At 36.7% G+C, this 26709-nt stretch overlaps 1 protein-coding gene and 1 pseudogene across 50 annotated transcripts in view; one reads left to right on the forward strand and one right to left on the reverse strand.

Moving 5' to 3' along the window:
- The window catches only part of NDUFS4 (NADH:ubiquinone oxidoreductase subunit S4), a 696041-nt gene that overhangs the window by 80109 nt on the left and 589223 nt on the right, over nucleotides 1-26709 (reverse strand). The window lies entirely within an intron of this gene.
- Nucleotides 2-1337, forward strand: LOC126956862 (ATP synthase subunit a-like; annotated as a pseudogene).

Here is a 26709-nt window from a genome sequence, read left to right on the forward strand (position 1 = left end):
TACACTATACCTTATCATACAATTAAAACTACTAAACACAAACCACTACCAACCGCCTCTTACAAAAAACTCGAGCCTACAATCTCACAATACCCACTGACAACCAAAATGAACGAAAACCTGTTTACCTCTTTCTCAACCCCAACGATCCTAAACCAACCCGCCACAATCCCCATCATCCTATTCCCTACCCTACTAATCTTAACCTCCAAACACCCCACTAATAATCGACTAGCCACCATTCAACAAAACCTGACTCAATTCGCCCTAAAACAAATAATAACAACTCACAACGCTAAAGGACAAACCTGATCTTTAATACTAATATCCCTAATCACCTTTATTGCCATAACAAATCTCTTAGGACTCCTACCCTACTCGTTCACACCAACCACCCAACTTTCCATAAACCTAGCCATAGCAATCCCCCTGTGAGCAGGCACAGTAGTACTAGGACTTCGCTTTAAAACCAAAAATTCCCTAGCCCACCTCCTGCCACAAGGTACACCCACACCTCTCATCCCTATGTTAGTAGTAATCGAAACTATTAGCCTACTTATTCAACCGATAGCGCTAGCCGTACGATTAACCGCAAACATCACAGCCGGCCATCTACTAATACACCTGGTTGGAAATGCTATACTGGCACTATCAACCACCAACTTCTCCATAACTCTACTAACCTCTATGCTTCTAGTACTACTAACTACTCTAGAAATTGCAGTAGCCCTAATCCAAGCCTATGTCTTCACACTCTTAATTAGCCTTTACCTACAGAACAACACCTAATGACCCACCAGACCCATGCTTATCACATAGTTAAACCCAGTACCTGGCCACTGACAGGAGCTCTGTCAGCCTTCTTAATAACATCCGGCTTAGTCATGTGATTTCACTTCTACTCTACCACCCTACTAATACTAGGCCTACTAACCAACATACTGACCCTATATCAATGATGACGTGACATTGTACGAGAGAGCACATACCAAGGCCACCATACAATACCCGTCCAAAAAAGTCTTCGATATGGAATAGCACTATTCATCATCTCAGAAGTATTCTTCTTTATTGGCTTCTTTTGAGCGTTTTACCACTCAAGCCTCGCCCCAACACCCTGCTTGGGGGGCCACTGACCGCCAACAGGCATTATTCCCTTAAACCCCTTAGAAGTACCCCTCCTAAACACCTCTGTATTACTCGCATCTGGGGTTACAATCACCTGAGCTCACCACAGCCTCATAAATAATGACCGAAAACAAACAATCCAAGCCCTACTAATTACAATCTTACTAGGCACCTATTTCACCCTACTACAAATCTCAGAATACTTTGAAGCACCCTTCACCATCTCTGATGGTATCTACGGTTCAACATTCTACATCACCACAGGCTTCCATGGACTCCACGTTATTATCGGATCCACATTCCTCTTTACTTGCCTCATCCGCCAACTACTATATCACTTCACATCGAGCCATCACTTCGGCTTCGAAGCTGCCGCTTGGTACTGACATTTCGTAGATGTTGTCTGACTGCTCCTTTATATTTCTATCTATTGATGAGGATCCTACTCTTTTAGTATAACAAGTACAATTGACTTCCAATCAACCAGTTTTGACAACACTCAAAAAAGAGTAATCAACCTAGTGCTAGCCTTAACAATCAACACCCTATTAACCTTGCTACTGATAATTATCATATCATGTGATAAGTAACTACCCTCTAAGCAGAAAACAATTATTAAAAGACTCAAATATCAGATGTGGAGAAAAGTTTTTCTCCAATTCCGGACAGTTAAGGTAGCAACGAAGGTCCAGAGTCAACTATGAACACAGCATTTGATAAATTATACCTACCGGGCTTGGCACAGTGACTCACACCTGTAATCCCAGCACTTTGGGAGGCTGAGGCGGGTGGATTGATCACCTGAGGTCAGGAATTCGAGACCAACCTGGCCAACATGGCAAAATCCCATCTCTACTAAAACTACAAAAATTAGCTGGGCTTGGTGGGGCATGCCTGTAGTCCCAGCTACTTAGGAGGCTGAGGCAGGAGAATCACTTGAACATGGGAGGCAGAGGTTGCAGTGAGCCAAGATTGCACCACTGCACTCCAGCCTGGGCAGCAAAGTCAGACTCTGTCTCAAAAAATAAATAAATAAATAAAAAATAAAAATACGCAGGGCGCAGCGGCTCATGCCTGTAATCCCAGCACTTTGGGAGGCCAAGGTGGGCGGATCACCTGAGGTCGGGAGTTGGAGACCAACCTGACCAACATGGAGAAACCCAGTCTCCACTAAAAATACAAAATTAGCCAGGTATGGTGGTGCATGCCTGTAATCCCAGCTACTCAGGAGGCTGAGATAGGAGAATCACTTGAACCCGGGAGGCGGAGGTTGCGGTGAGCCGAGATCGTGCCATTGCACTCCAGCCTGGGCAACAAAGAGAGAAACTCCGTCTCAAAAAATAATAAATAAATAAATAAATAAATAGATAGATAGATAAAAATTATGCCTACAAAGTATAATCTATAGTAAATTTTAGACTATGCATGAATTACATAGTAAATATCTGTTTGTTGATTAGCCTGTAAGGAATGTCACATCAGTGAAATGGTAGATGTAAAGAAAATATTAAGAGTACAAAAACCTTGCTAAGAAAAAAAGATACAAGGCCTACAAAGTATAAAGGAAAAAAATGACAGAAGCTATTACATAAAACCAAAAACATCAAAACTAAACATACAGTAAGTGAAGTGTAAGACAGACAAGAAGAAAATAATACAAAATAGAATAGTAAGGAATCAACATCTAAAAGAGGTAAAAGAACTACAAATAAGTAGAAATAAGTAAGGGGTCATTTCTAAATTTTAAAAGATGAACTCGAACAGCAACAAAACAACCCAATTAGAAATGGGGAAAAGACCTAAATAAACATTTATCCAAAAAAGATATACAAATGGCTAATAAGCACATGAAACGATGCTCAACAGAACTAATTAGAGAAATGCAAATCAAAACACAATGAGATAGCATTTTACTCCCTTTTACAACATTTTAGTATATAAAAAAAACAGAAAATAAGTATTAACAGAAATGTATAGAAATTGGTACCCTTATGGGAATATAAAATGGTACTACTACTATGGAAAATGGTATGGCAGTTTCTCAAAAAATTAAACAGAATTATCCTATAATCCAACAATTCCATGAGTATACACCTAAAAGAACTAAAAGTGGAGACTCGAATAAACATTTGCACACCAATGTTTATAGCAGCATTTTTCAGAATAGCCAAAAGCAAAAATATCCAAAATATTAATAATCAGATTTTACTGGTCAATGTATCAAATAGTAGTAAGTGTTCATGTAGAAACAATGACTAATGTGTAATCATTAGAAAATAAATGGTAATTTTACTTACTCTGCTGTTTAATACTCATTTTTGACAAACTTAAAAACATTGTTTGCCTCATGGGTTTGCCTTTATTTTTGTCCATCTATTTGTTTTGTTAATTTGCCCATTCAATTTCCAGGTTTGTAAAGTATCATTCTTAATTCTCAGCCCAAAGGATAAACTCTGAGGGTTGTGATTGTGATTATCAATTACCATTACTAGTCAAGGTAATTGTAAGCGTACAAGCCATTTATTCTGTTTTTCTGAATAAGTTTCCTGAAAAAGAGATATCTTGAAAATGAAAATCAATAACCCTTATTTCTAATCCTGGTTTTTATCAATAAATCTTATTTCTAACTCTGGTTAAGTAAAACAATTTGGTGAGATTTTTGTCTTTTTTATTGTGTTGTCTTTTACATACAGCTTGATAACAATATGAAATAAATTTTTATCAGTGTATTTGTTTATAATAAATAGCTCAAATGTTTACAAAAGATGTTTTGCTGTAGATGAGAAAATCTCAACTCCTCTGCTGTTATATTTTATTTTTTGAAAACATAAAATGAGGAACTTCTTGCTCTAAAGTTTCTTCTAGTGATGGCAGTGTATTTGATTCTAGTAAGTGGAATTGACAATAGTTCTACTTTGTTTTAATAATCCCTTATAGAAATGCTATGCAAGAATCACCCAACTCACATAATAATCTGTTTTTCTTTAAAAAATCTTTCAAAATCACATACATCCACCACATTTTCTTTCTTTATTCATCCATCAATGAACATTTGGGTTATTTTGCTACAAACATTCGTGTGCAAGTTTCTGTGTGGACATTAACTTTGCCACTCGTTTGGGTAAATACGCAGGAGCGCAACTGCTGATCATATGTTAAGACTATGTTTTAGCTTTATAGGAAACTGCCAGACTGTCTTCCAAAGTGCTGTACCATTTTGCACTGTCACCAACAATAAATGAGACTTGTTCTCTTCATCCTTGCCAGCATTTCGTGTGGTATTTTGGATTGCAGGCATTCTAACAGGTGTGTAGTACTATTTCATTGTTTTAATTTGTAATTCCCAAATGACATATGATGTTGAACACATTTTCATACGCTTATGTGTCATCTGTATATCTTCTTTGGTGAGGTGTCTGCTTAGATCTTTTGCCCACTTTTTAATTGGGTTGTTTGTTTTCTTATTGAATTTTAAGAATTATTTGTTACTGTAGACATAGCTCTTCATGAGATAGGTGTTTTGCAAATATATCCTCCTAGTCTGTGGCTTGTCCTTTCATTCTCTTAGAGGAGTATCTTTCACAGAGCAGAAGCCTTTAATCTTAATGAAGCCTAACTGACGCATTTTTCATTCATGGATGATGCTTACTGTCTTCCTATCCATGTATCTTTTAGGATCTTCTTTGATAATCCTTTGTCAGAGTTTTCTAATTTTCTTCATATAGATCTTGTAAATGTTGTTTTTAACACTTCAAAATACACTTTTCAAAAAGTCTTAAACAGTGAAAAGATTTTTTTTAAATTACACTGAAAAACAGTATCTGAACAACACTACTGACCCAACGTAATAACACTATGTCCCTTTTGAAACAACCTATCAACTAAGAATAATTCAGTAAAATTCCCATATTCCTTGTAGCAGTTTAAAACTGTGACTACAAATTTCTTTGACACTCCTCCCTCCCATTAAGAGCTGAAGTCTGTATCCCCTTCTCCTAGAATCTGAGCTCTGTGATTCCTTGATCAATATAAGAAAGTTAAACGGAGGTTATGTGTGTTTCCAGCATCAGACCTTAAGAAACTAGCAGTTTTCACTCCCTGTCTCTTAGAATATCGTTTCTTAGGATGTTTTGCTTTTGGAACCCAGCCACCAAGTTGTAAAGAAGACCAAGCTGTCCCACAGAGAGGTATATGTGAAGAGGAATAGCACTTTGCCGACCATGTGGGTGAGGTATGTTGGACATGAAACCTCTAGTGGAAGTTGAGCTATCCCAGCACACACCACATGGAGCAGACCAACTTCCCTGCCAAAACCTGCCCAAATTGTACATTTGCGAGCAAAACAGAAGACTATTGTTGTTTTAAGCAACTGATGATTGGGACAGTTTGTGTCCAGCTATAGATTTAAAAACATCCCTATAAATAACTGAATATTATTTTATAAACATTAAAATTGAACCAGTAATTTCAAAAGACCAAAAATGTGTTGAACTTTTAGATAAAAGTCCTAATCCTATAAAAACCATTATGGAGTCAATCTTTAGCCTTTTGATTAGAACTAATTATGTTGGTTGTCAATTTATTACAAATTAAATTAACTCTGATTCACATTATATCATAAAGTATTTCCATGCTAAGTCATAAGGAAATATTACTGAGAGTTCTAATTGAAATAAAATATATACATATTCTCCATGGCACAATAATTAAATGTGTGGATATTAAACCTTTGAAAACTTTCAAGCTAATAATCTTGAAGCTTTTCAATTACCTTGAATCAATAAAGAAAATTTAAACTGTCTTCAGCATACCGTATTAATTAGATAGAAAAAAGAGAGAACCAATTGTTAATGGGAAAATTAAAGATGAAAGGTCAAGGGACCACTTTATTTTATTATTTACTTTTTGACACAGGATACGGCTTTATCACCTAGACTGGAGTACAGTGGCAAAACCATGGCTCACTGCAACCACGACATCCTTGGCTCAAGTGATCCTCCCACCTCAGTCTCCTGAGGAGCTGGAACTAGAGGCACACACCATCCCACTTGGCTAATTTTTTGGATTTTTTTGTAGGGATATGGTTTCACCATGTTGCCTAAGCTGGTCTTGAACTCTTGGGCTCAAGCAATCCTCCTGCCTTGGCCTCCCAAAGCGCTAGGATTACAGATGTGAGACACTGAGCCCAGCCTAAGGGACCTTTTTAACATTCTGGAAAGACTGAGTAAAAGAAAAGAAAAAAAGTAAAAGAAAAGAACCCACAAATGCTTTGTTTAAATTAGAGAAAACAATACTGAAGAAAATGTATTTAAAATCTCTTTAGAACACCACAAATTTTTATTCTCACTTAAATTTTTTGCAATAATTTCTAATCTTCATCTACAGTACTGAATATTATCTTAAAATGTTCAGCTGATTAAATCAGTAAAAAGTAAGCATCTCCTGCTCATAGAGGAGGAAAAAGTAAGGATCCTTTTTCTTATTCTTCGGAACCGCCAGGTAGAACTATGGTAGGAACTAACAGCAGTTGTGTGTCTGGACACAGTCAAGCCCAAAACTGAAACTAATCCTTTGAGAGTCATCCAACAGATTAAAGAAAGATTTGTGCAAGAGGGATAAGGGTAATTATGTTCACATAACAGACTCTGAAATGGAATTGAGGAGTAATAAGTAGGAGAATGTGGGCAAGATACTGGAAGATCATAACAAAGAACCTGGAGGGTGTGACAGAAAATGTAACGTAAAGGAGAAAGAAATGTATCTACATTTATAGCAACGGGTTATCAAAATAAACATACATGAGGTAAAAATAAGAAGAATAAGAAATAAACATGTCATGGTGATGATAGTAATTATATTACAAAACACAATGAACATATGAAATGTTCACATGTAAGCAGGTCAAATCATTGAGCTACCTTGGCCACAAAAGAATATGTCTACTAGCGTGGAATGCCTTAATGGAAGAAACTGTGTTGCTGTCCTTTGACATGTCTTATTAATAACTGGAAGCAATTCACCACAAATATGTCAATTATTAACTTATAAATTAAATACAATAGTAACACAAATCCTAATAGAATCTGTATAAAATTAGGTGATTCTCATGGGGAAGAAAAAATTCATAAAAAATAACTAAGGAAATTTGAAAAATAATAAAGTAAGATTTCCTCGCCAGATAACAGACTACTGTAATTAAAATATCATTGTATATGCCCAGGCACAGACATATACATCAAACAAATAGTACAGATCAGAGTACAAAAACAGACTATGTAGATCTATAGATTTATTACATAATAAAAATACAATTTTAAATCAGTGGTGAAAGGGTGGACTATTCAATAAATAACATTGAGACAACTGGCCATCCTTTCATGGAACCATAATGTCTGAATCCCTTTCTAAAAGAATTACATCATATACTGAAGAATTCCAGATGGATTTAAAAATCTACGCACATACACACACACACACATAAAATGCAATGTGTGTGTAGCTGTGTGTAAAAAATACTGGGATAATATATAAAAGAGGTTTGTTTTAATAACTTTTGAGTGGTTAAAGTCTTCCAAATTAAGGCAAAATATCCACAAACTAGGAATGAAAAATAATTTCTGATCAACAAATTCATATAAAGGAAAAATCAGAGTTAATAAGTAAAACATATAGTAAAGGACCAATCTATAGTATACATAAAAAATGCTTACAAAGCAAAAGCAAAATCATTCCAAAAAGGGAGAAGGAATGCAGATGATATGAGCACAATAGATATTAATATTAATATCAATAATCACTTTAAATGCGAATAGTCAAAATACACCAATTGAAAGAGAGTTATCAGAGTAGATTTAAAAAAATAAGACACAACTACATGTTACTGAAAAGAAACTCATTTTTAATTATAAAGACACAGATTAAAAGTAAAGGGATGGAAAAAGACATAGCATGTTTTAACACTAGTCAAATCTTGCTTCAATAGCTATATTAATCTCAGACAAAGGGGACTCCAGAACAAGAAAAATTAACAGGGATGAAGAAGGCATACATAGTGATAAAGGGATCAGTTCTCCAACAAGACATAACAATAGTTAGTGTGTACGTACCTAACAAGAAAATGTCAAAATATGCTATGCAAACACTGATGAAACTACAAGGAGAAATGCATTATTATAGTTGGACACTTCAACATTCTTCGAATAATAATTGACAGAGCCAGTAGGCAGAGTATCAGTAAGAATATGGTTGAACTAAACAGCACAATCAATTAACTGGATATAATTGGCATCTGTCAACTGCTTCATCTAACAATGGCAAAAGACTCATTCTTCTCAAACTCAAGTGAAACATTCGCCAAGATGGGCCACATTCTGGGACATAAAACATACCTTAACTAATTTAAAAGAATAGAAACCACACAATGCAAGCTCTCAGTCAGCAATGGAATTAAACTAGAAATCAGTAACAGAAAACTAGAAAATCTCCAATTACTTGGAGATCAAACAATACACTTCTAAATAATTCATGGGTCAAAAAAGTCTCAAGAAAAATTTTAAAATATTTTGAACTAAATGAAAATGAAAATACAATGTTCAAAATTTGTGGGATGCACCAAAAACAGTGCTTAGAGAAAAACTTATAGCTCTGAATGCATATATTAGAAAAGAAGAAAGGTCTAACTAAATAAAATAATCTAAGCTTCCACCATAGGAAACTAGAAAAAAAAAAAAAAAGGGGCAATATAAACCTAAGGCAAGAAGAAGACAAAAAAATTACAGTAAACATCAATGAAATTGTAAATAGGAAATTGGTAAAGAAAAATAAACAAAACCAAAAGCTGTTCTTTGAAAAGAGCATTAAAACTGATAAATCTTTAGTCAGGCTAACAAAAAAGAGAAAGAGAGAGACAGATGAGAGAGAGAGAGAGAGAGACAAAGCCCTAATACATAAAATGAAACAGGTGTCATCGCTACTGAGACCATGGACATTAAAAAAATAGGGAAATATTATGAACAACTCTATACCCACAAATTTGATAACTTAAATGAAATGGGCTAATTATTTGACAAACAGGAATTACTAAAAATCTTACAAGGAGCAATAATCTGGACAGGCCTATATCTACTAAAGATATTGAATCAATAACCTTCCAAAAAAAGAAAGCGTAACATCCAGACGGTTTCCTGGTGAATTCTACCAAACATTTAAGGAAGAAATGACACTAAATCTCTACAATCTCTTCTAGGAAATAGAAGAATGTAGTAACTCATTCTATGGGACAAGCATTACCCAAACATCAAAACTAGATAAAGGCATTACAGAAAAGGAAAACTATAGACTAATTCTCTTATAAATATACATGCAAAAATCCTTAACAGATATTAGCACGGAATTCAACAATGCATAAAAAGATTTATATACTATGACCACGCAGGATTTATTCCAGGTATGATTCTAAAATTCATATGGAAAGACAAAAGACTCAAAATAGCCAACACAATACTGAAGAATGAAGTCAGAAAACTGTTATTACCTGACTTTAAGGCTTACTACACACTGCACAGTTATAGTAATCAAGACTGTGGTATTAGCTATAGAATAAATAGATGAATGGAACAGAAACAGACTATTCGAATATAGTCAACTGATCTCTGAGAAAGAAACAAGGGCAATCCGATAATGGCAGTCTCTTCAATAAATGATGCTGGAACAACCAGACATCCACATGCAAAAACTTAATCTACACAGTGACATTATACCTTTCACAGAAATTAACTGAAAATGGCTCATGCACCTAAATGTAGGAAGCAAAACGATCAACTTCTCAAAGATAACATAAGAGAAAATCTAGGTGACCTTGGGTCCCCTAGATTACAAAGGCAAAAACATGATCCATGAAAAATAAATGAGTAAGCTGGACTTCATTAAAATTAACAGCTTTGGCTCTGTGAAAGATACTATTAATACTAAAAGAATGAAAAGACAAGTCACATGCTAGGAGAAAATATCCGCAAAACATATATCTGATAAAGAACTTGTATCTACAATAAACAAAGAACTCTTAAAACTCAACAATGCCAGGTGCAGTGGCTCACGCCTGTAATCCCAGCATTTTGGGAGGCTGAGACGGACGGACCACTTGAGGTCAGGAGTTCAAGACCAGCCTGGCCAACATGATGAAACCTGCCCCTCCCTGCTCTTCTCTACTAAAAATACAAAAAATTAGCTGGGCATGGTGGCACATGCCTGTAATTCCAGCTACTAGAGAGGCTGTGGCAGGAGAATCACCTGAACCTGGGAGACAGAGGTTGCAGTGAGCCAAGATTGCGCCACAATGCACTCCACTGGGCAACAGAGCGAGATCCCATCTCAAAACAACAACAACAACAACAAAACTCATCAATAAGAAAACAAACAACCTTGCCAACTGAAAAGTGGGTAAAAGATCTAAACACACACCTCACCAAAGAAGATATACAGATAATAAATAAGCATATGAAAAGGTGCTCAAAATCATATATCATTAGGAAATTATAAATAATAAGACAGCACTACACACCTATTAGAACGGCTAAAATCCAAAATACCACACCAAATGCTAGAAAGGATGAAGAGAACAGAAGTCTCATTCACTGCTGGTGAGAATGTGAAATGGTACGGCCAATTTGGAAGACAGTCTGGCAGTTTTCTACAAAACTAAAACATAGTTTTAACATATGATCAGCAACTGTGCTCCTAGGTATTTACCCAAAAGAGCTGAAATCACAAGTCCAAATGAAAACATGCAAAAGAATGCAAGGGAAATGAAAAAGAAAATCATAAGATACCACTTCATGTTCATTAAGATAGCTATTATCACTCCCCAAAAAACAAAAAACCAAGCAAATAAAAAGTAGCAAGTACTGGCAAGGATGTGAAGAAAATGGAATACTTGCTCACTGCTGATGGGAATGCCATTATAGAAAATGGTAGGGTGATTCCTCAAAATATTTAAAATAAAATCATCATATAAACCAGCAGCTTCACTTTGGGATTTATATTCAGACAAACTAAAGCAGGGACTAGAACAGATATCTGTACACTCATCATTATAGCAGCATTATTCACGGCAGCCAGAAGACAGAAGCAACCCTACTGTCCATTGGCAGATGAATGTGTAAACAAAATGTGGTATATACATACGATTGAATATTATTTTGCCTTAAATGGAAGCAGATTATGATATATGCTACACCATGGATGAACCATGAAGACATTGTGATAGGTGAAATAAGCCAATCACAAAAGAATAGTATAAGATTCTATTTATATGGGGTATGTGAAGTAGTCAAACTCATAGAAATAGAAGGTAAAATGGTGGTCGCCAAGGGCTTATGGGAGAGAAGAATAGAGAATTACTGTTTACTGGGTACGGACTTTAGTTTTAGAAGATGAAAAAGTTCTGGAGATATCTGATAGTAATGGTTGCACAACAATGTGAATGTACTTAATGCCAATTAATTATACTCAAAAATATTTAAAATAGTAAATTTCATAGTATGTATAAACCATCACACTATTTTAAAAAGAGCATGCCTTGTGAAGAAACAGACAAACCCTGGTTTACAACACCAATAAAGACACATACGCAAAAGTTTGTCAAAGATGAAGATTCACAACTCCTAGAGACAGCCTCTTCACATATGTACATAAAAATACTACGTTTGAATCTATTAATCACTCATCTCCTTGGAAAATTACAGAAGTCCAGAATAAAGCTGTTGAACTTCAATATGATTATTCATTTGTACTGCCTCATGGAACAAATTTTCCCAAATTACATACTTTTAAAAAACTACTAGTGCTTGTCTATGTAATACAAAATATGTGAGTTTTTGTTACATGTCCTACCAATTACTAACCTCTTGATTTTTTAGACTTTGCATAGTATCATTATTCAACACGTTTTACATAAAAATAGTTGATAATTATGAATCTTTATTAATAGATTTATGTTATAAGCAAGCACATAAGAGCAAATCTTAAATATACTTATGAAAATGTAACAGACAAAACACAAGGAAAAGGATTTCCAATTAACCAGTTTACTCCTCTACTGGACATTTTTGGCTAAACTGTCTAGTTCACCTTTCAGCAACAAGATCCTTAATTCAATCAAAACAGGATTACTTCAAAGCTACTTGGCATATTTTTTTTAAAAAATCATTCCACCAATCAATCATGCGTAATTCTGTATATTCCTCAAAAGGCTTGTTAGTCATTCCAGCTGGGCACCCATATTCCAGTTGTTCTCTGTATTAGTCAGGGTTCTCTAGAGGGACAGAACAGGATATATATATATACACATATATATATGTAAAGGGGAGTTTATTTTACATATATACATATATATATGTAAAGGGAAGTTTATTATTAACTCACATTATCACAAGGTCCCACAATAAGCCATCTGCAAGCTGAGAGCAAGGAAAGCCAGCCCAAGTCCCAAAACTGAAGAACTTGGAGTCCGATGTTTAAGGGCAGGAAGCATCCAGCACTGGAGAAAGATGTATGGCTGGGAGGCTAGGCCAGTCTAGTCTTTCCATGTTTTTCAGCCTGCTTTATAGTCTAGCCACACTGGCAGCTGATCATACCCAGATTATGGGTCTGCCTTTCCCAGCCCACTGACTCAAATGTTAATCTCCTTTGGCAACACCCTCACAGACACACCCAGGATACGCTGCATCCTTCAATACAATCAAGTTGACACTCAGTATTAACAATCACATTCTCCTTCTAATCATATTTTGAGACTACACTCCCATAGACACTTCTTGGTTAGGTATAGGAAAGTAACTTACTTAAATTAGTGAAATACAAGGGGAAATGACATTATCCAGCAGTAGCTTTAGAAGTCAATGTGTAACTGCCTCTTTGCCTACATCCCAGTAACCAACAGTGGTTAGTCTGAGTTCCCAAGTGAGGATACACGGAGTAGCATTCCTGACTGTCTCACAAGGGAAATGCAGCATGAACAAGGAATAGGTATCTGTTATTTTAAGCTACAGGTATTTTGGGGTTTAGTATCCTGACTGATACAGCTTGATAAGCAATTCTCTATTCAAGTACTTCTCTAGGGACTACCACATGAGAATTTAAGTTGTACGATGTCTGTTTTACACTGAGGTTGGGAGTGTTACAGCTTGAGAGTTTACTATTTTCAAATGAATCAAGATGTTGCTTTTAAAAACCTACATTTTGGTCTTTAAGGGCAGAATAATTTATTTCCTTACGCTTTTGAAGGTCAGAAGGTGTCAAAAAGCCATTAGATGATCTGCTTCACAACTGCTCTAATGCTACTGTGTCATCTTGGACAGATCACCTCCTAATTTTTTTTTTTTTTTTTAAAGATGGCTATGCGTTTTCTCTTCACTTTGATGTATTCCAACTTGTCACTTTTTGCTTCAGTTTAGGATTCTTTTGGTCTAAAACTTCTCTGTATCAGCCCTAAGACCACTGAGATTACGTTTGTGTAAAAAATATATTAAAAATAAAATAAAAAGTGAATTGAAAAAGAAAATATGGTGAAAATATAAGGCATGACATTTCATTGTTTGGCAATATTACATCAAAGGGAAAGCTAGCTGGTATAAGTTGAATACTTCAATTCAAAAATTAAGTGCCTAAGAGTGGTATACTTGCGAACAAGATTGACATACAGTTTTTTAAAAGACTGTTCACATCATTAAGACTAATGAATACATGCAGAAGAAAACAAAAATCATCAGCATTCATATATTTTTCACTTCATGAAACAAACTAGAAAACAGTCATGTACTAACTTCAGAGTTAGACTCATGAGAAAATTCTAGATCTGCCACTTAAGAGCAATATGATCTTAAACAAATTATTTCACAACTCTGCACTTCAATTTCCTCATCTGCAGAAATAAGGATAATAATACCGCAAAGAAATACTGGTAGAATTAAATAACTAGTTAAGTAATTCGCATGAAGTAGCTGGTGTGCGGAGAAACAAATGCTCACTTCTTTCCCTCTAGTCACAAGCAGGACCAATTAATAGGAAGGCAAGAGAGGAAAGAGAACCCCACTGAAGGCTCAGATGATTGTTAACATTCTTGAGCAGTAAAGGATTTTTAAATAAGGATATGTATAATATTTTTTAGACATAATGCTACTGCACACTTAACAGTCTTAGAGTGTGGTGGAAAAATAACTTTTATCACTGGGAAAACAAAAAATTTGTGTGACTCACTTTACCATGGTATTTGCACAATATAGTGGTGGTCTGGAACCAAACCTGCAGTATCTCCAAAGTATGCCTGTACAACAATCACTTATTAATAATTGGCCTCTCTGCCTCTAGTCTTCTCTTCCTCAAAGGTACCTTCAACCTAAACAAGTAATTATACTCAATCATGCAACTCTTTTGGTTGAAATCCTTCATTGACTGAGTGGTAATTTACCTTAAAAAATTGAAGTATTGAAGTAAGCCTTGCCTTTGGCATGTTCAGTCAGACCATCCTGCCTGTAATCCCTAAAAAATACAAAAAACTAGTTCTTTGGGAGGGAGGCTGCAGTGAGCCGAGATCGCGCCACTGCCCCAGCCTGAGCCCAAAGACTCCGTCTCAAAAAAAAAAAAAAAAAAAAAAAAAAAAAAAAAAAAAAAAAAAAAAAAATTTGAAGTATTGAGTTTGTCAAGACCAGCCTGGGGTTCAAGACATGGGGAACATGGCAAAATCCCATCTCTACCAAAAAAACACAAAAATTAGCTGGGCGTGGTGGCACATGCCTGTGGTCCCAGCTACCTGGGAGTATCACATGAGCCTGGAAGGCAGAAGTTGCAGTGAGCCATGATCGCACCACATGCTCCAGCCTGTGAGACACAGCGAGACACCGTCTCAAAAAAAAAAAAAGTATTTAGGGATGGAATACCATGGTATTTACAATTGACTTTCAGATGGCTTAGATCAATATATGTGTTTGTCTGTTGCTCAGCTATACACAGATACTCATATATATGCATTTTGCTCATTTATATACATATATATGCAAAATCAGCAAAATACTAACCTACTAACCATGTTAAATCTAGGTGGTAGGTTTATACATTCACTGTACTCCACTCTTCTGCATGTGTGAAAATTTTAATGGAAAGTTAAAAAATTGAAAGCAAAATGAAAATTATGATTAGTATGCCTCCTCTGTGGAAAAATATATTTTCTTAAATATGCATAAATGGACTCTAAGCATAAGAAACTAATAATGATTTTTTGGGAGTGGGGTAAGCAGTGGTAAATGAGCAGATGGGACAGAGAAGGAGACCCTCAGAATTTATTTTATATATATATAAAACTCGGCCGGGCGCGATCACTCACGCCTGTAATCCCAGCACTTTGGGAGGCCCAGGCAGGCAGATCACTTGAGGTAAGAAGTTCGAAACCAGACTGGCCAACATGGTGAAACCCCATCTCTACTAAAAATATAAAAATTAGCCGGGCATGGCGGCACATGCCTGTAATCCCAGTTACTCGGGAGGCTGAAGCAGAAGAATCACCTGAACCCGGGAAGTGGAAGTTGCAGTGAGCCGATACTGTGCCACTGCACTCCTGCCTCGGTGATGGAGTACAAGTCTGTCTCAAAAAAATAGAAGAAACAAACACACACACAAAAAACTCTGTGACTGTATTATTCAAGGTATTACACTGAAGAGTAATGTTGACTATATTTTTGCTTATGACATGATTATGGTGAGGATTAAATCAGATAATGTACATTAAAACCTTAGTAAGTGCTTGGCACTTGGTCAAGGTTCAATGAATATAGTCCAGCTGTTGAAGTAAGAAAAATAATCTTCAGTACTAACAGTACAAGTTAATTTTAATCAAACCATAGAGATGGCCAGCCATACTCTCTAGAAGTGGCTATTTGTGAACATGAACTTCAAACAGCATTATCAAAATGTAGATCAAAGGGCTTTTCTGACTGGCATAAATCAACACTGAAATTATTTTCCTTTAATGAAATGAGTAGTATTTGAAATATATGGTTGGCTAGAAAACCTGCTTGGGCACCACTAGACAAGCCTGTACGATTTAGCAGGCTCAGCAGCCCAGACTTTTAGAGTAACACACACTGTTAGAGCTCCATTTGGACCTAGGATTTACTACTTGGTGGAAGATACTGTTGCCTGACCTGACTAGTCCTGCCGTCAGACTACTACTGTTATTTAGCTTTAGTGAACTAAGATTCTCGTCATGGGGCCTATAAACCACCTCTTCATAGAGGACACCAAAGCATGGCTTGACTAGACAGGTGACCATTCCTATAATCAGAATATGTTCTCTACCTCATCTTTAGTGAGCCAAGGTATCACCTCGTAGAGCTGCTAAGAAACTTAAATGAGATGTAAATGTTAAGCATTTAAGTATAGTTCCTTACCTATTCCAAGAAAAATTATTAGCAATGATCATTATTATTACTTCTGAGAAACTAAAGTTGCTAGATTACATTCAACTAAAAAAAGGGTTCAGATTAAAAATAACTAAACAGGCCGGGCGTGGTGGCTCACGCCTGTAATCCCAACACTTTGGGAGACCGAGGAGGGCCAATCACAAGGTCAGGAGTTCAAGGCCAGCCTGACCAACAAGGTGAAACCCCGTCTCTACTAAAAATACAAAAATTAGCTGGGCGTTGGTGGCACATGCCTGTAATCCCAGCTACTCAGGAGGGTGAGGCAGGAGAATTGCTTGAACCTGGGAGGTGGAGGTTGCAGTGACCCGAGATCACGCCACTGCACTCCAGCCTGGGCGACAGAGTGAGACTCTGTCTTAAATAAATAAATAAATAAACAAACAAACAAACAAGCAAACAAACAAAGTGCTGAGATTACAGGCGTGAGCCACCACGCCCAGCACAAACATTTTTATAGTGGTTAGCTTAATGAGGAAAATAGTCTGCTTGTTATTCAACTTATGCTTTTACAGGCCTTCATACTGCTTAGGAAAAACTCAACAATTATTTATTATAAGATTGATTCAAATCAAGTTGATAAAACTGTAGACCACTAGAACAGAATGAGTAATCAAAACTCCCACTGGCTTCCCTTATAAATTATTAATAGTTACCTAAAAGCCTAAGTCAATGACTTTTTAATAAATACTACCAGAATTATATAGGCAATTTGCTTTTAATCACAAAACCAATCTAATCAACAAGAAAATGAAACACAAAACCAGTACTTCTTCAACTGACTTTTCATAATATCCCATAATTTTAAAATATTCACCTAAGATTTTTTAACTTTAAAACATTTGTGGCCAGGCACTATGGTTCACGTCTGAAATCTCAACACTTTGGGAGTCTGAGGTGGGTATATCACTTGAGGTCAGGAGTTTGAGACCAGCCTGGCCAACATTGTAAAACCCCGTCTCTACTAAAAATAGAAAAGTTAGCCGGGTGTGGTGGCATACACCTGTAATCCCAGCTACTTGGGAGGCTGAGGCACAAGAATCACTTACACCCAGCAGGCAGAGGATGCAGTGAGCTGAGATCCCGCCATGGCACTCGAGCTTGGGCGACAGAGTGAGACTGTCTCAAAACAAAAACAAAAACAAAAAACATTTTTAGTTATGCTGGTAAATATCCATGCAATAAAATACTCTGAAGAGAAGTTTAAAAGATCTAACAAGAGTTAATACTTATTACAAATTGGCATACCTATGTTTAAAAACTCATTTGAGGCCAGGCATAGTGGCTCATGCCTGTAATCCCAGCACTTTGGGAGGCAGAGGCAGGTGGATCACCTGAGGTTGGGAGTTCGAGACCAGCCTGGCCAACATGGTGTAACCCCATCTCTACTAAAAATACAAAAATTAGCCAGGCATGGTGGCAGTTACTCAGGAGGCTGAGGCAGAAGAATCACTTGAACCCAGGACGCAGAGGTTTCAGTGAGCCGAGATAGCACCATTGCACTCCAGCCTGGGCGATAAGGGCAAAAATCCGTGTCAAAAAACAAAAAAAAAAGAAAAAAAGAAAAGAAGCTCAGTTGAACTCTGTCAACCATACATATTTAAGAATGTATACCAAGATTCTGATTCCTATTCTCAATTCACCAAACATCTACTATGAAATATCTATTATGTCTTATACACAATGCTAAACTCAATAATAACTTGCTTTCAAGATTTTATAGTTTATTGCGAGAAGGCAGACATATAAACAATAATTTCAATGCCAATAGTTTGAATGCAAATGGTAATTTCTATGAAAAAGGTACATATGAGGTACTTTTCTATGCATGGAGAAATAACTGTGCATTGGGGAGTGGGAGGTATAGTGAGATGTAGCAGGACTGTAAGGAAAAGCTTTCTTAACAATGTTGCCTGTACCTGTCAGATACTTTTGTTTTCATTGATCATCCAAGGCTCCAAGACTGAAAAGGGAATTAAACATTTAGCATATGACTTGAATTCTTTCACACATTTTGTACTTACAACCACGGTCATAACTTTTAAATGTAGGTACAGTACCACCTAACCAGTAGCTTATATTTTGGTTGAAAAGCCATGAATTCTTCATCTTCCCAAATTTATTCCCACCAATGCTTCTTATTTTGCCACCCATCAACTACCAGTAATTGAAATGAAATAATAAAATGTAACAATATCTACAATATTTAAAAATCCCTTAAACTCTAGTTAATTCCTATTTTTGAGCTGCTTTTATTTCCAAGATACATAGAATTGAACAAATTTAGCCAAATAAAATCATGTGGTATATTTAATGCAGACTATAAACAGAATGTATAATTTTCTATTTCAAAAGTCTGGGTTTATACTTCATATCAAGCACTCCATTATTCTAAAATCTATAACATAATAGCTATACAGCTATTTATTACAGAAAAAATTACAATTGGCAATTACTTAGATTTGCAATACATGTCCATTCCTTCATGAACAACTTTGGAGTTCTAATAACCCAAATCACATGGAAAGCTGTCTTTCTGACAGAATTCCTCATATACATTTTAGTAAATATTGCCATAAGATAAAGTCTGCAATAGTATTATTCAATAGTATGAAATAAGAAGCATAATAAAGTTATAAAAGTCATCATTTTTTGGTAATCTCTGACATTGTCCATGATGGCTACATTTAAAACCCAAATAGTTATCTCATAAGAAAAAAAATATATAAGGTCGGGTGCGTTGGCTCACACCTGTAATCTCAGCACTTTGGGAGGCTGAGACGGGCCAATCACGAGGTCAGGAGATCAAGATAATCCTGGCTAACACAGTGGAACCCTGCCTCAACTAAAAATACAAAAAGTTAGCCAGGCATGGTTGCAGGCGCCTGTAGTCCCAGCTACTCAGGAGGCTGAGGCAGAAGAATAGTGTGAACCCAGGAGGCAGAGCTTGCAGTGAGCCAAGATCACGCCACTGCACTTCAGCCTGGGCAACAGAGTGAGACTTCGTCTCAAAATATATATACATATTTTTTTTATATATACAAACGCAAACAATTGCATTATAAGTGCAAATATAAAATATAAATGCAAATATAAAAAATATATTTTTATAACAAATGCAAACAATTGCATTATATATATTACATACATATGCTATACTGCTTATGGAGATGCTGCTATGCATTAGTTTTAAATTTCTATATGATTCCATAATCAAATTAGTCCATAGATGTTTACCAAGTATCTATTATATGAAGTATCTATTACATGCTAAGTACTGTGTTATCCTATAAAAACACACAGATGAAGAAACAAGTTCCTGATCTTGAAGAACTTAAGTCTAAGGAGAAACACAGACAAGTAAACAGGCCATCACGATGAAGCATATAAGTACAGCACGTCTTTGAATAATATCAGCTTGTTCAAGTTCATTTTGTTATATGTTGATGAAAAAGAAAAAACGAAATTAATTCCCAGCCAGGGTGTGTGAAGTTTGCACATCCTCCTCATGTTCACATGGGTTTTCTCTGGGTACTCCAGTTTCCTCCCACATCCCAAGGATGTGCATGTGAGCTGAATTGGCATGTATACATGGCCCCAGTCTGAGTGAGTGTGGGTATGCATGAATGTGCCCTGCAATGTGACGGCATCCTGTCCAATGCTGTTTCCTGTCCTGTGCTCTGAGCTATAGGGGCAGGCTCTGGCCACTCTTGACCCTGAACTGAAATAAATGGATAAGTATCTTACTTGTTTTTATTCATCTTTCTTAAACATGTATATAGCTCACTTTTATTTTATTTTATTTTTATTTTATTTTATTTTGAGATAGAGTCTCACTCTGTTGCCCAGGCTGGAGTGCAGTGGCACGATCTCGGCTCACTGCAACCCCTGCCTCCTGGGTTCACGCCATCTTCCTGCCTCAGCCTCCCAAGTAGCTGAGACCACAGGCGCCCAATACCACACCCAGCTAATTTTTTGTATTTTCAGTAGAGACGGGGTTTCACCATGTTAGCCAGGATGGTTTCAATCTCCTGACCTCGTGATCGCCTGCTTCAGCTTCCCAAAGTGCTGGGATTACAGGCGTGAGTCACTGCACCCAGCCCTAGCTCACATTTATTTTAATGATTAATATTAGAAATGCTTGGGCCTTTATTTAGAAATGTGATGATGTTTTTTTAACTCTTGTTTTATATCAATTAGCCTATGGTTAAATTGGTTTTGTTTATACATTGTTTCCCTTAAAGTAGCAGTTTCCAAAAACATAATGATGAGGTAAGAGAGGGCGCTCTAAGACTTCATAGATAAGTACTTAATCTAAACTTGTGAGTTCAGACAATGCTCCTCAAAGAAAATGATGGTTAAACTGCCACCTGAAGGATAAACAAGACTTAAATAGGCAAAGGGTGTTGCGAGTAAGGCAGGGGCAGAGAAGGAACAGATAGGAAAGCAGAAGACATAGTCTAGGCAGACAGAGCCTTAATTACAGAAGAGAGAGAAAACATTTAGGGGTTGCAAGCAGTTGAGAAATACTAAAATATAGAGTTTATGTACAGCTGGAGATTGGGTCAGAAGGGGACTGATGAAAGTATGAATGCCAAAGAATGAAGTGAGCAGGGAATACGAAGAACTCTGTGGCATGTTGGGAAGTTCAGACTTTTGCAACATGTACCCAACATGGAGAACAAATTGAGACTGATGAGAGGGAGATCAGTTAGGAGGCAGGATGACAGCAATAGCTGCAGCAAAGATGGAAATTGATTCAGAGTTAGGAAAATGAACACTAGAATTTAATGACTAGGTGATATGAAGCCTAAGAGAGGACGGAGAGATGGCTTAGAGTTGGCTTAGACAAGTGGCTGGGTGTTGGTGACAATTACTAAAAAGGAAAATAAGTGTAGCCGGGCACAGTAGCTTGCATTTTTAACTGTTTTTTAAAAATTCTCTACCCATTTGTAATTGTCATGTAGATGTGTTGAATTTCTTAAGTGAAAAGTACATATGACACAAATAAATCATATACATTTAGGCCTTAATGTATACAGATGGTAAATGAAGTCATGGTGGATAATGAGATACAGGGAAAGTATATTAGTTTCCTATAGCTGCAGTAACAAATTACTACGAAATTGGTGGATTGAAACAACACACATTTATTACATTTATTCTCTTACAGTTCTAGAAGTCAGAAGTTGGAAATCAGTCTCACAGGGCTAATATCAATGTGTCAGCAAGAATGGACTCTTCTGGAGGCTCCAGGGGAGAATTTGTTTCTTGTTCCTTCTAGCTTTTAGAGACTGTTGGCATTCTTTGACATGTACTCACATCACTCCAATCTCTGCTTCCAACTCTACACTGTCTGTTTCTCTGACTCCACCTGCATCCTTCTTATAAGGACCACTGTGATTACATCAGGCCCACCAGGGTAATCTTCCCATCTCAAGATCCTCAACTTAATCACATCTGCAAAGCCTCCCTTCCTTTTCATTTTAAAGAGATGGGGTCTCGCTCTGTCACCCAGGCTGGAGTGCAGCGGTGCAATCACAGCTCACTGAAGCCTCTAACTTCTAGGCTCAAGCAATCCTCCCGTCTCAGCCTTCCAAGTAGCTGGGACTACAGGCACATGACACAACACCAAGCTAAATTTTTATTTGATTTTACTTTTTTGGAGACAGGGTCTTGCTATGTTGCCCAGGCATGCAAAGTCCCTTTTGCCTTTTCCCCTTTCTGGGGATGAGGACATGAAAATATTTGGTGGTGGATGTGTCATTATTCAGCCAACCACAGAGAATACAGAAAAATAAAGGTACTGGTAATTGTCTAGTGTGTAAATTGGATGGTGGGTTCACAAGAATTCATTTTGCTATTATGGTTCCTAACATATATATGATACATATATTCATGTGTATATAAAATATTATATAATTTGAAACATTTTAGAAAGAGTAAAAAGGTATAAGTCAAACTCTTAAGAAACAATGATAGTTCAATGAATGGGCAAAGATAATGTATAATCAAAGAAAACTGAGACGGAGTAAAGCCAAAACAGAAGTCAAGGGAAGAATCTTTCAAGAATGAGACAGTCATCTCCTTGGATGGTAAAGGTCACGGAAAATAAGAACCGAGAAGAATACATTCAATTAGCAACAGGGTTACTGCTTACCTTGATCAAAGCTATTTCAGTGGAATGGTAGATGCCAAAGATAGACTGTTTTGGGTTGGGGAGTGCATGGGAGGTCACAATTTGGAAAAAGCCAGGTGTACAAAATTCTATTATATATTTATGCATAAAATACTGCAAATAAATAAGACGAAATCAAGGATGTTCTGATAAACCAAAACAAGAAATTGGAATCTAGGTAAGATTTACCAAAAAAAATAAAAGGAAAGAAAACAGAAAGAAAAAAAGTAGGGAGGGAGAAAGAAGCAAAAAGGAAAAGAAAGAACCTACAAAAGAAAGAATGATGATGATGCTATTGCGGAGGAGCAGGACAGTGATGATAATGTTCTTTTTATGATTTTTCAGGCACTTATAGCATATGCCAAGCACTGTACTATGCATTTTATATACTTTACAAAACAGGAATTATTATGTCCATTTTACGGAACAGGACACAGAAACAAGGAAAGCACAGAGTTAGGAACTATCAGACCAGGAACTTAAATGTAGGTAGAGCTGACTCTAAAACCTGGGTTCTTAACTAGTCTGCTAGACTGACATGACGGGTCCAATATAGTAGCTCAAGTACGAGAAGGCTAAGAAAACAGCCTAACAGCATGGCTAATATCATGAACCAACAGAAAATTTCTAGAAAGTAGTCTTTCCCAAAGCTAGGGTCAAGGACACTGGTAAGAGACTATTAAGGGAGTTGGCCACAGCAATAATTTGAACTTAAAGCCAAAAAACTAAATCTGGAACCAAAATTAAAAACTTGAGCCTTAATAAGGGGCCACTTACAAGCAGTAACTAAGATGGACATAAACCATGGACTTCATCAGCAACAGAATAACAATGTTTAAAGTCTCAGCTAAGGAAAGAAGAATCTAAAAATTGTTAAATAAACTCAGATGCATGTTGCATCCATTCTAGTATAAACTATGCACTAAAATGGTATGCTGAAACATTAATAAAATGGAAGACAAGACTGCCACAATGATAATCAGTCAGAGATGAAAGTGGGACAGGAGCAAGACTAAAAGGCAGCTGTTGAAGAAAATTCTCTTAACTACCCTAAGTCTTTTAGACAGTATCATTGAAGAGAAAATATATGCTCATCCAGAGAATCAGATCATCTAGACTACCAAATTCAAAGAAAACTGTAGGTTGATCTTTGTTAGCTGGGATGTTATACACAATCCTGGGTCAACTACCCTGGCACATGGCATAGGAATATTCTGCTATCATGAATTCTTTAAACATAACATTATATAGAAGAAGATATCTCTTTCCATGAGAACTATTATTTATAGTTAAGTGAGTTGGAAGATCTCAATTTCCAAATCCTTTGTCATATCCTTCAGAACAGGTGAGTAAAACAAATTCCAGTAAGGGTGAATTCTTCTACAACCTGGGAAAATATCAAACTATAATATAATCACCAAGAGACTATCTAAAATGAGATGTTTACTATAGTGAGATGAAACAATATACCTAAAGTAATTACCTCAATGCCTAAGTGCTCAATAAACAATAGCTATTAGACCCCTTACCAGGGCCAAAAAGAAAAAAAAGCAGGTTATAGAGACTCTTTAGTTACGAGGTTCCTATAACAGACATCTTTGATGCTCATGTCACACTCCCTTGGCCCACAGCTATAGGAGCTCATACTCCCATTATCATCTAGCATCCCACCTCAAGTGAACCCATTATGCCTCAGCATCTTCAGAAGCACAAGTATAGTTTAAAGCACAGAAGAGTTAACACCTTTAATCAAAGGGGAATGAGAACTTATGGATAAATGGTCAAGCCTTCCACCTTTCAAATGGGTAACACTGGGTAGTATTCTACACACTACTCAGGTTTCTCTACTGCTCACAGCAACAATTGCAACATCATATTTTTTTGTTCCCTGTCTCACTCCCCAGGCTTTTCACTACTACTTTCCAGGTAAGCTCTCAAATAAACCATCTAGGCTTATATCCTTGTCTCAGACTCTACTCAAGGAGAAGCCAAACTAAGATGAAGCCCTACACAAACCCTGAGAAATGAGTATTTGGCCTTTGCTTGAACACTGCTAATCCTCGAAACAGATGTTCCAAGAGCATACACCCTAGTCAAGTCTGTAGAAATGTAGCCTTTGAAGCTAGAAAAGAAATACAAATATTTGTTGAATGGGTGAACAAACATTAGCAAACAAAGTCTCAGAATTCATTAGGAAAAAAGGTAGAAGGTTAACCCATAAAATATACACAAACTTTATTTGTTCCCTGAAGATAACACTACACAAAATATTCCTTTTTGAAATTTTTGACTAGGAGGTCCCAGCTTTTATTACATCTCACTCTCAAGGTTCCTATGATCTACATTCATACGATACAGCAGTATAAAAAGAACTACAAACATTGAGTATTTTTTGTAAACCCTTAGTCTGTTTAATCTGACTCAAATCAAGTATTTCTCCAGGATTTTTAAACTTGGTATCAGAGAAAGGAACTTTCAGTCCCTCCCTGGTAATAAAGCTATGGAGATATAAACCTGAAAAAATTTATATCAGTTACAGTTTCTACTACATGGGAAAAAACAATCTGAAATACTAGCTGTCATTCCGAGACAGAGACAAATTAGAAAAACAGCCTGGTGGCTTTCTAGCTCAGGTCCCTGAGACTAGCTAGGTGCACCCTTACCCTTTCCATTGTTTGGTAATGTAAACCAATTCTCTCTTCTTGCCTAAGCCAGCCATCTGAGATTTTAGGTTTCTGTCACATGTGAGAAAGGTTTAACACAAGAACTTAAACACAAGTATAAACAAAACACTGTATGAGACCTAATACTATCTATGGAAGGGCTACAAAGCCTGGGATCCATTAATCCCCCACTCTGATTTTATATATATGACTGTATCTATTTCTAGAAAAAAGTCACCGAAACTTCCATCAATTACTCCAAACAGATCTCTGACCTCTACACCCTCTCAAAGAAGATTTATTGTTTGATGGTCAAAACCAGTGATTCAATGTATTTTTCTGCCTCTGCATCACTTACATGGGCAATATCTTTTATTTAAAGTCATGATTTTCAACCACAAGTACATGTATTGTGAAACCCTTTCTCTATGCCATTTCCAAGATTATGATATGTGAATTCCTCCCTTTCTCCCACCACAGTTGAGAATCAACTGGTTAAGAATCTGATTGTATAAGCTAGGCACGGTGGCTAACGCCTGTAGTCCCAGCACTTTGGGAGAGAGAGGCAGGCAGACCACTTGAGGCCAGGAGTTTGAAACCAGCCTGGCCATCATGGCGAAATCCCCATCTCTATCAAAAATAAAAAAAATTAGCCAGGCTTGGTGGTGCACACCTGCAATTCCAGCTACTCGGGAGGCTGAGGTACATGAATCAATTGAACCCGGGAGGCAGAGGTTGCCGTGAACCAAGATCATGTCACTGTGCTCCAGCCTGGGCGACAGAGCAAGACTCTGTCTCCAAAAAAAAAAAAAAAAAAAAAAAAAAAAGAATCTGATCATATAAATAATATTTTGAGTCATTTTAGGTCCTTTAATCCATTCAGATGTGCTAAGATACAAGAAATGTTAGAGTTTAGCTTTAAAAATAATCCATCCTAGGATGGGCTTGTCCTGAGTAAAATGCAGCAAACACACTCTACCCTGTATTTCCCACTGAATGCAACCATAAAATCTGGAAAGGATGCATGGAGCAGCTGTTTGAAGGCTCTGAAAAGGAAATAGCAGGCAAATCAGAGAAGATCATCAGACTTCGAAGGACCACTGAACCAGCAGTGAGTCTGAAACAGCTTTTCCCTTGAATGTCCCCAGCCTGAACTTAAATGCGGCTGGAAACATGAAATGAGCAATTCTCCAGGAGAAGCACTCTGCCTCAAGGAGCAAGAAAAGAAACGAATGCTCAGAGAAATGACAGAAAATCCCCATTTTCTTCT

The sequence above is a fragment of the Macaca thibetana genome, chromosome 6, assembly GCF_024542745.1.
Source record: "Macaca thibetana thibetana isolate TM-01 chromosome 6, ASM2454274v1, whole genome shotgun sequence".
Classification (NCBI taxonomy): Eukaryota; Metazoa; Chordata; class Mammalia; order Primates; family Cercopithecidae; genus Macaca; species Macaca thibetana.